Here is a 16,254-nt window from a genome sequence, read left to right as displayed (position 1 = left end):
CAGTTTTGCTATTTTAATGGTAGCACAGAGAAACAGAAACAGTATGCCATTTCCCCGGGACCACTGCACGCATCAAAATGGGCCCCTAGGGGTGGACACCTGCCCTGGCCACCCCAGTCTCGACCTCACACACAAGTTCTGCCTGTTTTGTCCAGACTTTCCAGCTGTTCCCTGTGGGAAGGCTGCTCCAACACCTCATAGCTGGAAACAGTAGGGCCAGGTCTCAGCCAGCCATCCACAGGTGATGTCTAGAGCTGAGTCTCAGGGCCTCTGAGGACACAGGACACAGCTCTCATCTCTGGGCCGACCTCTGCAGGACAAAAGCTTCCAGCCTTCCTCCAACATGCCCTCTGCCTGCAGCCCCCACTCCACAGAAGATACCCAATAACGCCTGTACCAGATCATCCCACTGGGCCCCCATATTTAGTTTATTAAATTAAATCTTCTGCCACAAAGACCACTTACTCACAACAGCTGTTGCCATGGCAACCAAGCAGCCAGCCTGCTGTGCTAGGTAACAGCCGCAAGCCTCCCACTGGCTCTTTGGCTAGTGAACCCAGGGGAAGGTACCCCCAAAGTGTCCAAAGGCCGGAACATGGTGGGGGGACGTGGGAAGTGAGAGGGGGCGATGGGAGGGTGTTTGTGGGGCACAGAGCTCAGTGCTTTTGTAATTGTCCGTAATTCCCCACCAACAGGTTGAAACCGGGAGAGCTGTAAATGACTTGTGCCAGGGGGTCCTTAATCTTCTTGTGATGTAGGCCATTTCTCCAGCTATAACCCCCCACACACCCTCTACTCCCTTTCTGAAAGCTGGAGAAGGAAGGGGCCCTCCAGAGGCAGAGAGGGGACCATACCCATCCAGTAGAAAATCCTGCAGGTGCAGGTGAAGGGCACTGGGCCCGAGACAACCCCACCCAGAGACAGAGTGGGGCTGGCATTGGGGGGCCCCAAGGTCGCTCTTGAGATGCTGTAAGCTCTGTGTCCTCCTGACTCGTCCCGAGAGAAGCTGTTTGCTTGAATCAGTCCTGAACGTCTTTAATCTGAAGTATAGTTTAGATAGCAGGGGTTCTGAAGTCACACAGATAAGAGTTCAAGCCTCAGCACCTGCTACCTGTTTAACATTAGGCAAATTACTTAACCTCTCTGAGCCTCGGGTTTTCTAGCTGTAAAATGGGATGAGCATAGGACCAATGTCACCGAATTATTTCCAGAATTAATTGAGATTGAGTCCATAAAGTGTGTGACATGCGGTGCCTGGCACACAGCAATCTCACAGTAAGTGGGGAGTACTGTGGTTATTATTACTGCTATTGTTATCATCATCAGTGATAATTATGTTCATTAGCAGACCTACAGTGTTGAAGACATAACTAAAGGAGAGATTTCAAAGCACTGAGAATGATAAAAGCAAACCCCAACATGGTATATACATTAAATACCATTTTTGTTTAAAAAAAAGTTCAAGGACCTACTGTATAGCACAGTGAACTATATTCAGTATCTTGTAATAACTTGTAATGGAAACGAATCTGAAAAATAATATATAGATGTATATGTATAACTGAATCACTTTGTTGTACACCTGAAACTAACACAACATTGTAAACCAATTATACTTCAATAAAAATTTAAAAGTTTTAGAAATGTTAACAGTGGATCTCTTTGGGTGATGATGGCACTATATTATTTTTCTTCTTTGCTTTTTGTCTTTCCAAGTTTTCTGAACTGAACATGTATTTTTCTGTAATTAGAAAAAACACTTTTTTAAAAGGTTAGAGATGAGCATTAAAAATGAGCTACAAACTAAAAAACCATTGAAGGGTAGAGTTTAAACGGATGAATTGTATGGTGTTTGAATTATATCTCAAAGAGCTGTTGCCAAAAAAAACTTTAAAAATGACTCAAGATGTGCAGGCAATAACCCATGCAAAAATTCTTAACACAAAAATGTATAAACTAAGCAAAATAAGAAGTACAAGAAAGAAAGAGAATAAGGCGAGAGCTGACAAACAGAACTATTATGTATAAGGTATAATGTCCGATAACTCACGCTATTGTCAAGGCAACAGGGAATCAAATACTTGCATAGATTGCTGCTGGGGTGTAAATTGGTACAACTGCCAATCAGGGAGAATCAATGAAAATTACAAATGCTATGAATGCATGTGCTCTCTGACCCAGCAATTCCATTTTAGGAAATTTATCCCATAGACATTCTGTGTAAGTGAGAAATGATGTATGTACAAGTTTATGAACCACGGCATTATCTGTAATAGTAAAACACTAGAAACAGCCCAAATGTCCACCACTAGATGGCTGGTTGAGTAAGTTATGGTACATCTATGCAATTGAATAATAGGAAGCTGTAAAAACAAAAAGAAAAGAAAAAGGAAACTATAGTCTGATATGGAAAGATTTTTAAGCAATAGTATTAAGTAAAAAATAAAAATCCAAGCACTAAACAGTATTATAATAACCTTGCTACCTTTTGTGTAAAAAGTGTGCAGAGACAATATAGTCCTATTTTCTCACATATGCATTCTGGAAGAATACATAGAGATAGCAGAAATTGGAGGGCACTGAGTGAAAACTGAGCAGATGGGGAATAAAACTTTCCAGAGTGAAACTTTTCACTATATATCTCTTTATAAACTTTGGTCTTACAATCTTGTGAATATAATCCTTATTAAAATTATATATAAAATAGGTAAACAAGGTCTTACTGTTAGCACAGGGAACTATACTCAATATCCTGTAACAAACCATAAGGAAAAGAATATGTATATGTATGTATAATTGAATCATTTTGCTGTACACCAGAAACTGACACAACACTGTAAACCATCTATACTTCAATAAAAAAATAATAAAATTAAATAAGAATGAGTGTTTAAAGGAAGAAGCTAAAGAGTGAAATGATAGACCCCCAGGGTCTTCATGAAATAACAATGGTGGGTGTTAATGCTAAATGTTGACACTGGTTGATGGGTCTGTGGGGATTCACTGTATGAGAATTTTTCACAATAAATTATCAAAAATTTAAGAAGTATTCATAATAGTCAAATGTTGGAGATAATCTAAATGTCTATCAGCTGGTCAATGAACAAACAAAATGTGGCCTACAGATACCATGGAACACTACTCATCAATAAAAAGGAACAACCTACTGATAAGCAAACTGCAACATGGATGAACCTCAAAAACACCATGCAAAGCGGAAAAAGCCAGACACATGACCATATATTATGATTCCTTTTATATGAAATATCAAAAAAAGGCAAATCCATAGAGACAGAGTAAATGAGTGGTTGCCTAGGGCTGGGGATGGGAAGGGGAAGTTACTGTAAAGGGGCAGCAGGAATCTTTTTCAGGATAATAGGAATAGCCTAACTTGATTATGGTGAAGGCTGCACAACTCTATAAATTTAGTAAAAGTCATTGAACTTCACACTTAAAATGAACGAATTTTATGGTGCGTAAATTATACCTCAATAAAGTAGCTTACGAAAAGTGAAGGAACCGGGGCTACTGAGGCGTGGTGGTGGTTAAGAGCATGGACCCTGGCATTAGACTCACTGGGGTAAAGTGTGAGCCCTCCCAGATTAGCTGGGCGAGCTACCTTACCTTCCAGCGCCCCTATGTGTAAAGTGGGTCTGTAATAACTCATGCTTACTGTAATGCCAGGCATTGTTCCAAGCATTTTACATGTCTACCCATTTAATAAGCCTTACAGCTCTCCTATGGTGATCACTTTACATCATTTGGCAAATGAGGAAACTGGGCACAGAAAGGTTAAGTGACTTGCCCATGGTCTTACCGGTCACATGACTAGTAAGCTGAAGAGCAGGTAGCCTGATTTTAAGGGCCAAGTGCTTAATCATCTTACTGCATTACCTCACAATGACCCTACCTAGCCCAGGTTGTTATAAGAACTAAATGGAAATAATTAATACAAAGTATTGCACATACATTAAATATTCAGTAAATGCTAGGGAAGAAAGTACCATCTAATTGACTCAAACGGCTTGCCTTTGTCCAGCTGTATTTTGAAATGTTCAGGGAATAAAAAGCCAACCCTATTTAAGAAATAGTCTGGAAGGAAATCGCTAAACCCTACAGACCAGCCATAAAGAAATTCCTTTTCTATCTGGTTTAGACATCATGGGGTGGAGAGAGAAGAGAGAAGTCAAGGCTATTCCTAATGTGTACTTAAGTGCCTGGGTTTCTTCACAAGGTGGTGGGACAGGGTGCTGAGGAGTTCAGAGGCCAGGCTTTGGGGTGAGACAGATCGGGTCTGATCTCGGCTCCTCTACCAAAGAGGCCATCCAGTCAGTGACAAGGTGCTTAACTTCTGTTAAGTCTCAACTTCCTCATTTGAAAAGTGGGTTGAAAAAAAAAAACGGACCAGCTTGGGGGATGTGAGGATTACGTATTGTCATATGTATAAAGTGATCAGCACAAGTTCAGGACACATACTTAGGTGACTATCTAATTTTCTTGTCACCTATAAATATATTTCTCACTGCAGATCATTAAGGAAAGCACTGCACTTGTAGAGGAAAATTAACCAAACGTCTTGTGCTCCCAGCACTGTGATCCAACTCTCCATGTTGGGAAAGGCTGCCCAGTGGGCCAACCCTGATCTCACCCTGGAGAGGACCCAGGGACTGCAGCCACTGTCCCCAGGAGGCATCCGCCAGCCTCTCCACTGGGTGCCTGCAAACCTAATGGGTGTCAGGAAGCCAGCCTCACTAGACTAAAGACCCAAGGGGCAGGGGCTTTAAGTAGATCTGTGAGTTTGGTAAAAGAAAGATTATTATGGGTAGAATGGAATAATTCTGCATCTCTCCAGAGAGCAGAGAAAGAGCAGCTGGGTCTAGGCTGGGCTGGGAGGGTGGCCAAGTTAGGCACAAAGAAGGCCTTCCTGTGGCCGTAAGACCAGAGAAAGATGTGGAGGGAGCCCTGCCTTGGTGTCTTCAGGGGACGGAGGACCAGCTGAGGAGCAGTCAGATACGCTCCCCTGGGCTCTGGAATGGTACTCCCTCTGCCTGCCCTGCCTACCTTGGCTTCGGTCTCCTCTCCCAGGAGGAGCAGGGTCCAGCACGGGCAACACCATTAAACAGCTGAGCCACCTTTTCCTGTCTGTCCCAGGACACAGGTTATGATGGGAAACAAAAAGGTGGTCTGGACGGGCTAAGAATACTAACTCAAGAATGAGACAACCTGTGTGGGAGTCCCAGCTCTGCCACTTACTAGCTGTGTAGCCTCAGGCAAGTTACTTAGCCTCTCTGTGCCCCAGTACATAGCCCATAGATGTTGGGAGAAGAAAATGAGATCCTGTGTGTAAAATGCTTAGGCCGGTGCTGGTCACAGATAGCAGCTCTTATTAAGCTAGTGTTGAGGCTGAGACAAAGCCATCCACAGGTCCCCTTTCCCACCCCAGGCTCCTGTCTTAAAGAGGGACCCATCAGGATGCCATCTGGTCTGTGCCCAAGAGGGGCATCCACACCCCTCCCAAGTTAGCAGTGCCTTTGGGATCCCACCCATCAGAAAACTGGGGGCACCCACTACAGTGATGACTGTGGTTCCTTATGCTTTTGCAGCACTGGACAGTTCATAAAGCAGTTTCACATGCACTGTCTCATTTGATAAGCCCGTGTGTATTATAATGGCAGTTCTACAGGCTGAAAAGCAGAGAGATTCAAGGAAGCTTCCACAGCTAGTGAAGGGGGACTTAAACCCAGGGCCATATCTGTTCCATATCATTCTGGGTCTTCCTGGCAGAGGTGACTGTTTGTCCTGCCCCTTCATGCACTTGCTCTCCCGCCTGAGCTTCTGCGCCCAGGGGTCTTTAAGCACAAGCCTGGCAGGCCAGGGCCAAGGTTAGGGCTTGGTGTACGTCTGTGGAAGGAGCGCACCCCTCCCACGGCCCTGCCCAAGAGCAGGAGAAGCGGGGCCAGGCCTTGGTCTCACTGAGTCGTATCCTCAGCAACTCAGTTAGCTGTCCGCACAAGCAGGCCTACCTGGGACCACCCAGTGCAGAGATATGGGAAGTGGAGTTGAGTCCTCCCAGAAGACTTTGGGGACAAACCTCAGACATTTCTATATAAAATTTTTAAATATTAAGACTTGTGGGGAAAAAAAGCAAAGACCAGTCCTTCCAAAAAGAATCTCCTTTATCTTTTAACCCTAAGGTAAAAACCACTGAAGGTGAGAATTTTAATATGAAAAGAGGATCACTGAGCCCCATGGGTCTGGAAGCTTCTACCCCCTTTCTCCTGCTCTGTGGGCACAGTCCCCTCCTCCTCTGAGAACCACAGGTGTCCAGGGAGCTCCAGGGGTCCTAAAAGCTGCAGGGGACCTTCCCAGCCAACATTTATGTCCTCTAACAGTTTCCCTGGGACTGGGATGGAGGGTTTGGGCTTTTAATTCTTTCCAGGTAGAGCTGAAATAGCATTTTTATTCTCCACCCTCATTTCCAAGGGCTGGTAATTTTCTGAGACCGTTACCATTGGGGCTGAGATTCTGTTCCCAGCACAGAGGTGACATGTGCAGGGAATTTTCCTCAGCAAGTCTGAGTGAAGGAAGGCACCCTCAGGAGCCCCATTCTTCACGTGAATCTTTCACTCACTCTCCCCAGCATCTAGGGGTCAAAGAGAGCCTTATTATTTTTATAACGTTTTCATTTGTTTCTGTCAGTTTAAAATTATCAGCAATTAAACCAAAGGGTAAAGCCCACGCTAATGTCTTGTCTTGGCTCCTCTGGGGAGGCCCCAAGGAACAGATGATTCTGGGAGTCCACCCCTGCAGAGCTGTTCCCAGTGCAGGTGGCCTGGGTTCAATTCTCATGTCTTGAGACAATTTTCTCTTCCCCCGCCTTCCTGTTTGCCTGCAAAGCCATCCAAGATGTTGGTTTCCTGAAGCAAAGGGTCCTTCTCCTGGGAGCACTGAATCCAGGAAAACTGCCTCCCAGGGACCTTGCAAAGATCAGGCAAGATGATGCGGGTCAAAGTGTAAACTTGAGAGTGTCTACAAATATGTGTTCTGCGGAGAAAGACGCACATGTGGGTATGCAGCAATAGCCAGCATTGTGGCTCTGTCTCCTACGTATTAGATCACTGACAATGACCAACAAAAACATGTGTTCATATTAAATTAATTAACAAAAATAACTCAGAACAATTTCTACCCCTGGCATAGGAGACAGCCTTTGTTTTTGGAAGCCCAGCATCCATGTCCCCTTCCGAGGAGCACCTTGGTTTCCTTTTAGGGACCTGCCTCTTGTCTCTGAGGGCAACCTCACTGGGAGGGTAAATTCAAGGGTCTCTCCCCAACCCTCACCAACATCACCACAGAAGCCAGAGGGGTCCTTGCAGGCCCCTTTGGAGACATCCCACTTCTTCCCACCGAAGGGCAACCATGGGACTTAGATGGACCAACAAAGCCCTCCCAGGTCTTAGGCTTGAGACCAGCAGCAGAGACTTGCAGAGTGTGACCCTTCAAGCAAAGTTTGGCCCACCCGAAGCCGCTGGTTCCCAGGCTCCCAGGTATTCTAGAAGTTTATTCCCCTACCCTTAAGTTTGTCGTGCTAACTTATAGCCAGAGGCTCCAAAATGGCGATCTCACCAAAGTGACAAGTTCCACACAGGGTCTAGCCACGGAGTGTCCCCAAGGCCTCTAGCACCTCAGCATCCCTCAGAGGCCCCCAGAGGGAAAATCATTAAAGACCCCTCTCCATAGAAAAAAGCTATGTCATCGTCAGACCCAAACATGAGCCTGGGCCACACGCATTCTCTCTCTTTCTCTAAGTGCTGACTTTCCCAGACCCTGGGTTGGAGATTTCAAGTTTCTGATGCTGTGCAGACTGACTGTTTTCCAACCTATAAAGTTCTGGGTTGATGCAAAGCTACTGGAACCTTCTGATCCTTGAGGACGTACCCTGTGAAAGGCCCATGAATATCATTGTCTCCAAGTGATTCCAGGTGGTGAACCAGTGAGGCCTGGGGCCACAGTCCACTGGGCCAGGCTAGGTGCTCACTCAATGTGGAAGGAATAAAGACAATATCACTGGCCCTGAGAAGCCCTGAGGATGCCCTGGTGCTGGGGTTACTGGCCGGAGTGCTGTAGTCTCGTGGGCCTGACATGTTGGTGCAGGGCTAGTTTGGTAGCATCTCCACTAAATTCATTCACCACCAATTGCATCAGACAATTCTTTGCAGCTGGTTGTCAAACCCGTTCTGACTGCCTTCTGGTTTGCCCTAATGCAGAACAACTGTCCTGTGGCTTTCTGAAGAGGCAGCATGGTGTGATGGGAAGAATTGTGGCTGGGAGCCTGGGAGGCCTGCATCCCAGCCTCATCTGCCCAGACAAGCTATATGATTTTAAACAAGTGATGCTTTCACCGATCTTCATTTCTTCTCCTGTAAATCAGGCCACCAGGTGTCCTTCCTGGTCATTTCCTCAGATCCGAGTGGCCATTCTTCCAGGCACTGCCAGAAAGAGGGTGTGGGGCTTTGAGAGAGGCAGTGGCAGACACCTGTGCTAGTTTCCTCTGGACTTGCAGAGTCCCTGATTCCAAGATTCCATTCTTAGCACCGTCTTTCAGGACTCGAGAGACTTCAGGGACAATTCAGAGCTACTGGTGTTTTAGAGGGCTTTCTCTGAGTCCTTGGAGTTAGCCACTCAATACCCAGACAAGGATGAAGTGGGGAATTTTCTACTGTACTTGGGTCCCACAGTTAGGATTTTCAGTTAGTGTATCTCACTTAGAGGCAGTTGCCTCATTTCCAAGCTGTAGCTTATCCTCAGATCTGAACACAAGAGGCAGTGTGCTCCAGGAGAAAGAACTGTGGAAGCAGGAAAGGCTGGATCTGTATTGGCCCTGCTGTTCACCTTCGGGCAAGTCACTTAACTTCTCTGAGTCATTTTCTTCAACAGCAAAAAGAAAGAATTGGACTTGGCTTTACTCATTTATATATTATGTCTTCCCTGTAGCATCAGACACAGGAAGACATAAAATCCAGAGTCGTAGGAGAGGGGGAGTGGGTAGCCCTCCCACTTCCAGCGAGGGATCCCTGGCTACAGGAGCAGTTTTAATTGCTATACTGAATTTCTAGCTGCACCAAAAGGTAAACAGTATGTACCAGAGATGCTTCTTTCCTCCACTGAATTCTACAATTCACTCAATCTTGCATTTAGCCAGTAAACATTTACTAAGCATCTGGGAGAGGCCAACTGAGCTGGGCCTACAGCAGCAACCAGACCTGAGGCTCCGGCAATGGGGATTTTATCTTGGGGAAAAACAACAAAAATGCCAACGGCAATGGTACAAAAGATGCTGAGAGGGGCGCTATAAAAGTGAGGGTGCGGCACAGAGGTGTACTTCTACAAAGACTTTCCAACAGCGAACAAAATCGTAAATCACTGCCAGGTTATGCCACTTGCTGGTGACTTGGCTTAAAGTGGGAACTTGACCTGGAGAACCGGGAGTGGGGAGCGACTTCCGGACCCTGGAGACTCAATTGTTCATCAACTCATCTCAGCTTTTGACTGGAGTTAGGTACTGGTCAAGAGATGCTGAGCATCCTGGGGCAGGCCTGGGGGGCTAATTTCCTGTGTTTCTGAGTGAAGATAGAGCAAATCATGCTGAGATGCCAGTCAGTGCCTGCCTGTCCACACTCCACTTCTTCTTTTTTTTTTTTTTTTTATTTAAGTGGAGATACTGGGGCTTGAACCCAGGACCTCATGCATGCTCACCATGTGCTCTACCACTGAGCTGTCTTCCTTCTCCCTTTCTTTTTTTTTATTGAAACTTTTACATTTTGTTGTAAAATTTTTCAAATGTACTGAAAAGTTGAAGGAATTATCTAGTGAACACCCATATACCCACCACCTTGATTCTACAGCATTTTGCTGGTTTTGCTTCATCATATATCTGTCCTGCTAGCCATCCTTTCATCTGTCAGTCAATCCACCTCAATTTTTTGGTGTATTTCAAAGAAAGCTGTAGACCTCAGTTTACTTCACCCTTAAACACTTAAGCATGCATATCATTAACTAGAGTTCAAAATATGTTTAAAGTTTTGTGTGTGTGTGTCTGTACAATGCATGAATCTTAAGGGTACCTTCAGATGAATTTTGATAAATGCATACACCTGTGTCATCCAAATCCTCACCGAGAAACAGAACATTACTATCACTCCAGAGAGCTCCCTTGTCCACCCATTTTTAAGGGACCCACCCCACATCTCATCCCCATATCCCCTGCTGCCCTAATCTGTGAATAATATGCCCCGCAGTTCTGGGTGCTTCACCACAGCTGTCTGAACCAGGGTGGGCACTTGACCCGAAGGCAGTCCATCAAGGTGTTGGCTAGTGACCTTTAACCTCTATGGCTGGGCTCAGGGGGATGATCTGGGCCAATCCCAGGCTCCCTCAGGAGGTAGAACACTGAGAGACCTCACTTGTTGGTCAAAGACACTGAGCTGAAGGCCATGAGGCAGATCTGGGGCTGGGTCGCCATGATCACGAGCCACAGGCCAGCAGAAGTGCGGAGAACTCAGGGCTAGTGAGGAACACGAGCGTGTTCCCAGGCGGCACAAACCTCTGTGTGAGGGACGACATGGTCCCTGAGGAAGGCACGGGAGAGGGGGCCTCAGTTTCCTTTGGCTGCAGCTGCCATTCCAGGTGTCCGGAGTCTGCAGAAACTCGAGGGCCTCGCCTCTGTGCAACTACAACAGCCCCCTTGTAATGGAAATGCAGACAGTGGTACGTCGGCCAGTTTGTTGGGAAAATGAAAGGATCTTTCTTCCATGAGAGCCGCCCTACTTCTGTGTGGGACGGGCTGTAGGCATGACCTAAATGCCCCTGGAAATTGATGACAATAATACATGACATCGGCATCAGAAGTGATGGTAAAGCCAAGCCCGCTACTGCACGTTTTAACCATAGGCTCATCTGACCCTTGCACCAGCCTTTTCCAAACAACAGGTATTCTGTTCCCATTTTGCAGTTGAGACAGGCACAGAACCGAGCTGTAATCTGCCCAAGTTCCCAGTAAACTGTGGAACCAGAGCTGGGGTGCAGAGTACAGAGTCCTGAGTCCCAGCGTTCTCTCCTGTGCCTGGGCAGGTACTGGGGTGGAGGCAAGGTTCAGAGTCACGTGTGGGTCCAGGTGGCAAGTTTTCTGCCCTGGAGCATTTGCATGAGTAAGCAGCCCACATGTGAAGAGCCTCCTTGCTCTGGCTCCTAACCATCATCTAGTCTTCGCCCCATTCCAGGCTACAACCTTACAGAATGACTTGGAATTGGGCATACCACGCTGTACCTTTGCTCAGGCCACACCTCCTGCCTGAGGGTTCCTGTCTCTCCATGTCAACCAGCATGTGCCCACCTCTAAAGTCCAGCCACGTCATCACCCCCTCAGTGAGAGCGGCAAAGACTCTCCCCAGCATGTGCCCTGTGATGGTACCCACAGCCTTCCTCACCCTCACCAGCTCCCTCCCAAGTCTAAGCAACTGGAAGGCAAGAACTGGGGCTCTTTCACCCTTGCACCCCAGCTTCTAGATTGGCACTTGTCACACACCAGAAAACAAACACTTTCTCAGTGGCCACGTGTATAACATTTATGAGCATACTTACTGTGGATGCAGTTCTGAGAGGTTTACAGGCATTCACTCATCATAACAACGCAAAAAGGTAAATATTATATTTATCCAGGGATAGATTTGGGTGAGGGAAGTGAAGCACTCAGCTCGGATGCAAAATGGAAAGGGGTACCAAAAAAACTCAGGAATCAACATAGATAATATTTTAATGAATATTTTACAACCGAGTATTAAAATTTCAGATCAAGACAAGATCCGGCCCAGCACTTACCACCACTTGCCTCCCTCACCTCACCTAATCCCAGCCCTATCAGATTCTGTCTTTATTTAAATTTTTGAGATTTTGTTCACCAAATCCATTTCCACGTATTATCTAATGAATTAATCAAGGCCATGTGTAAAGATTTACCTACAAACATGTTATTGTTGCGTTGTTTATGAAAATTACAAAAAAATAGGAGAACATTTGGTTGAACCACATGAAACTGCTAGTATTTGACCATTTTTGATCTAAAAAGAACAATTCCAATTGCCAACCTAATCTAAACAGCCAGAATTTACAAACCGTGATTACATATAATCTAGGGAACATTCTCTCAATGAAATCCAGGCAGCCATTAAAAAATATTTGGAAGACAACAAGGACGTAGAAAGGTGTTCACAAGGAAGTGTTAAATGAAAAGAACCAGGTACAAAGCTGGATGAAATGTATCATTTCATTAAGAAAAATTCACCAGAAAAGATCTGCATTGATCATTCATCAAAATGTGAATCGAGGTAAACCTGAATGGTGAGTTTTGGAGTGATTTTCATGTCGTTTTTTGATTTCCCATCTCTTGTATATTAAACGTACTACATCTAAAGAGAGAGAAAAGAACAATAAAGAAAAACCTGCTTACCCACAGATACAGAGAACAAACTAGTGGTTACCAGTGGGGAGAGGGAAGGGAGGAGGGGCAGTATAGGGACAGAGGATTAAGAGGTACAAACCATTATGTATAAAGTAAGCTACAAGGATATATTGTAATACGGGGAATATAGCAAATATTTTATAATAACTATAAATAGAGTATAGCCTTTAAAAATTGTGACTCAGTATATTGTACACTTATAATTTATATAATATTATATACATCAACTACACTTCAATAAAAAACCTTGTTATCTTATTCCTTTGTTAACTATGTAAGTTTAAAAAGCCAAAGCTCTAAACGTTCTTAGAAACAATGAACAGTACACGTATGTAAATTTTAAAAATATGTGTAACATATTGTGTATATGTATTTACATGCAATACATTGTAAAGTGCAGTCAAACTGTAATAATTCTACCTAATAAAACTGAAAAAAAAACCCCATTATTATCAACAACAACAAAAAAAGAGAAAAATGTGCTTGTCGTTGATCTCATACCTTTCCACCAAGACTTTGCCACCCCCTCACCCTGAAAGGGGTGTAACACCATTTTTATTATTCACACCATTTCACCGATGGGACTCTCCCCCTCCGGCTCTTAATTCTCTTCCTCTGACCCTTTCCTCCTTTCCCGACCCTTCCTTCCTTCCAGCCCCCTGCACTCCCAACACCTGACCTTGCTGAAGAAAGTGCTTTCTCTACCACCACCTGCTCCAAAGCCCGCACCAACTCCCCCTCTACCCCCACCTTCTGGCCCCCGACCCCCTGCAGGGGGCTGACCTGCAGGTACGCAACACACACCCAAGCACCATCAACTGAACAGAGCTGTCCTTCAGGCAAGTGAAAACAGTGCTGCGTGGGTGACAGGATTTGCAGGGGGAGGAGGGGTTTGGTGGAGCAGGATTCTTGCCTTCAGTAACTCCACTTCCCTCCTCTGCCTTCATGCAGCTGAGACTCAACCTTTGGGCGCCAGCTCTCTCTTTTTCAAATACTTTTAGAGTTAAGATTTTTTTTAATTCCAAAAGGTACAAAGACTAAGAATCACCTGCATTGCTCCCCCAATCAACAACTCCTTAGCATTTTATCAGACTGGCTTTAAGCCTCTCTCTTTTATTTAAGCCACCCCCCTCAAAAACAAACAAACAAACCAAGTGAAATGAAATGTTACAAAGCCAGCCAAAGCTCCCTGTTGGTCGCCTCCACCATCTCTTCCATAAACACTCACTGTCCTGAGTGTGCTCTGTATCCTCTTTTGTCCAGCATCATACTTTGACAAATATAGGCACACACACACACACACATCCAGGAAAAATAGAGTAATTGTTCTGTATTATTCTGATCTGCAATCTGGTTTTCTTTCCCCCTCTAACATCATGTTTTTAAGCCTCATTCATGCTGATATATATTGATCTAGTTCATTTATTTTACTACCGCACAAAGTATTCCATCCCAGGTGAGTGGACTGGATGCCTCGGCATGGTACTCTGGGGTGCAGGGAATACCAAGGCTTCCTCTGACCTCAGAGGTTCTGCTAATTTGGAGAGCCTAAGCCAATTGCAGGGACTCTCCCTGTCCCTCATACTTCTAATTCATAAAAACTCCCAAACCCTGCCCTAGGTCCTCATCTTTCCCCCAGCTCCGCCAGGTGCTGAGATCACCTGGTCTCCACCTCACTCCTTTGTCTGACCTGTGAATATCTCTTGGTCTTCTAAAGTTCCCCATCCTGATTTCAAGAAATAAGGGAATTAAGATCTTTCACAAAGCCTGCTTTCCTCTCGTAAGTCGTGCCATCAGGTGGTGGGCGTCCTAAGAAGTCAGTGTTTCTTCCGGTTTTGGTGCCAGGCTGCCCTGATCAAATCCTGGTAACTTGCCCTCTCTGAGTCAGGTTCCTCATCTGTAAAATGGGGGAGTAATGCTCAGCTCACAAGCCTGCCTTGACAGTCAAGGGCAAAATATATGAAACACAATTGGCAGGCTCCTGGCTCACAGCAGGCAGTCAAAAAATGCTTCTGCCCTTGCCCTTCTTCTGTCTCTTCTCAAACCAGCAGCCACAGGGGTCTCTCAAAATGTAAGTCAGACCTCATCACTCCTCTGCTTATGTGATTTCCCAGGTCAGGTCAGGAAGGCTTTGCAATACGTATCTTGGCTTCCTGGGTTGCTTGCTGTGAGGGAAGCCAGGCACCACACACCATGAAGACACCCAAGCAGGCCTGTGGTGGGACCCACATGGGGAAGAACTGAGGCCTCCCGCCAACAGCCTGAACCAACTTGCCAGCCATATGAGACAGCAACTCTCCATCCTTTCAATGACGGTACCCCAGCTGACACCTGAGCCCAACCACACTGAGAAACCCCAAGCCAGAACCACCCAGCCAAGCCACTCCCAAATACCTGACCCACAAAAAACAATGAGAGACGAGACAATAAATGATCATTATTGTTTTAAGCCATTAAGTTTTAGGGCGATTTGTTATGCAGCATTAAATAAATAATATGCAAGTTGACAAATAATGACAACTAGTATTGTTATTATTAACTTGTATGCTAACGCTAGTATAGCACTTACTATGTGCTAGGCACTATTCTAAACACCTTATGTCTCTGAGATCCAGTGTGTATTTTATACTTACAGCACGTCTCATAGCAACCATCTGAAATGGGGACTACTAGTATCCCCATTTTAGACATAAGAAAACTAAGGCACAGAATGCTTCAATAACTTGCTAGTGAGCAGCAGAGGTGGAAAAGGCACCCCTACACTGGCTCCAGTGGCTGTGCCCATAACCACCATCTCATGCTGCTTCCTGAACTAAGCCATAACCAGAAATGTGACACCAAGAAGCGGGAAATGTTCCCAAATTCACAGAGCCCGCTTTTAAGGGAGGAAGAGGAAGGAGAGAAAAAGGAAAAGGGCCAACCCTCTTCTCTCCCACTGGACCCTCCAGGTTTTACCCTTCTCCTTGGGTTTCAGTTTTAACCATCTCCTATGTGGCCAGTTGGCTGGTTGCAGACCAGAGCCAACTCACCTCTACTGAGTAAGTGGAAAAACTTACTAAAACTTTGCATAGTGTTTTAAAGCTCTTGTCACATCTCCTCAGTTAGGACTCTGATCCATGGAGATGACCATTTTCTCCTCTGCACATCTTCTGACCCAATGCAAGTTTCATCCCTGCTTCTTCAAAGTGGCTAAAGTCTTAAAACATATCAGGTCTTTCAAGTGCAGAAAAATTGCTCAAAGAAGACAGCTTCATCAACGCAGGATCAGTAAATACAAAGCACACATTCTTTAGTCCCATTCTATGCCCTTTACAGACTTGGCTAATCAATCACCTCTTTCCCACTCAGTCTGGATGCAGCTTCAGAATCCATCTCATCACTGTGCTCTAGGATGCCACTTCCACAGGTTTTGAGTTGGCAGTAGAGCTGAGACCTATTTGTCATTCTGGCTCTAACAGGACAAAGACGAAACAGCGAAAGCAACAGACTGGAACTAATCCCCCTACTTTCCAAGGGAGTAAAAGGCTCCCTGCCTCCACTGCCCTTACCCCTCCTCCAAAACCCATTTTCATCACAGCGAGAGCTTAGAAGGGATTTAACAAAAGAGAAGACACTGCAAGAAAACATTGACCTTGGTTTTAATGATGGTGTAAGGATGACGGCCCAGGCTGAGAGGTGTCCGTGTCCATGCATGATGGTGAATTAGGAACCAACGACTCAGCAACAGCTGGACCGGA

General features: G+C 45.4%; 1 protein-coding gene across 1 annotated transcript in view; it reads right to left on the bottom strand.

Annotated features, from left to right (window-relative positions):
* The window catches only part of GALNT16 (polypeptide N-acetylgalactosaminyltransferase 16), an 81,192-nt gene that overhangs the window by 53,870 nt on the left and 11,068 nt on the right, over positions 1–16,254 (bottom strand). The gene's annotated exons all lie outside the window — the stretch shown is intronic.

This window comes from Camelus ferus, chromosome 6 (genome assembly GCF_009834535.1).
Source record: "Camelus ferus isolate YT-003-E chromosome 6, BCGSAC_Cfer_1.0, whole genome shotgun sequence".
NCBI classification, from domain to species: domain Eukaryota; kingdom Metazoa; phylum Chordata; class Mammalia; order Artiodactyla; family Camelidae; genus Camelus; species Camelus ferus.
The sequence above is the reverse complement of the archived record's forward strand: the minus strand, read 5'-3'. Positions and strand labels throughout refer to the sequence as shown.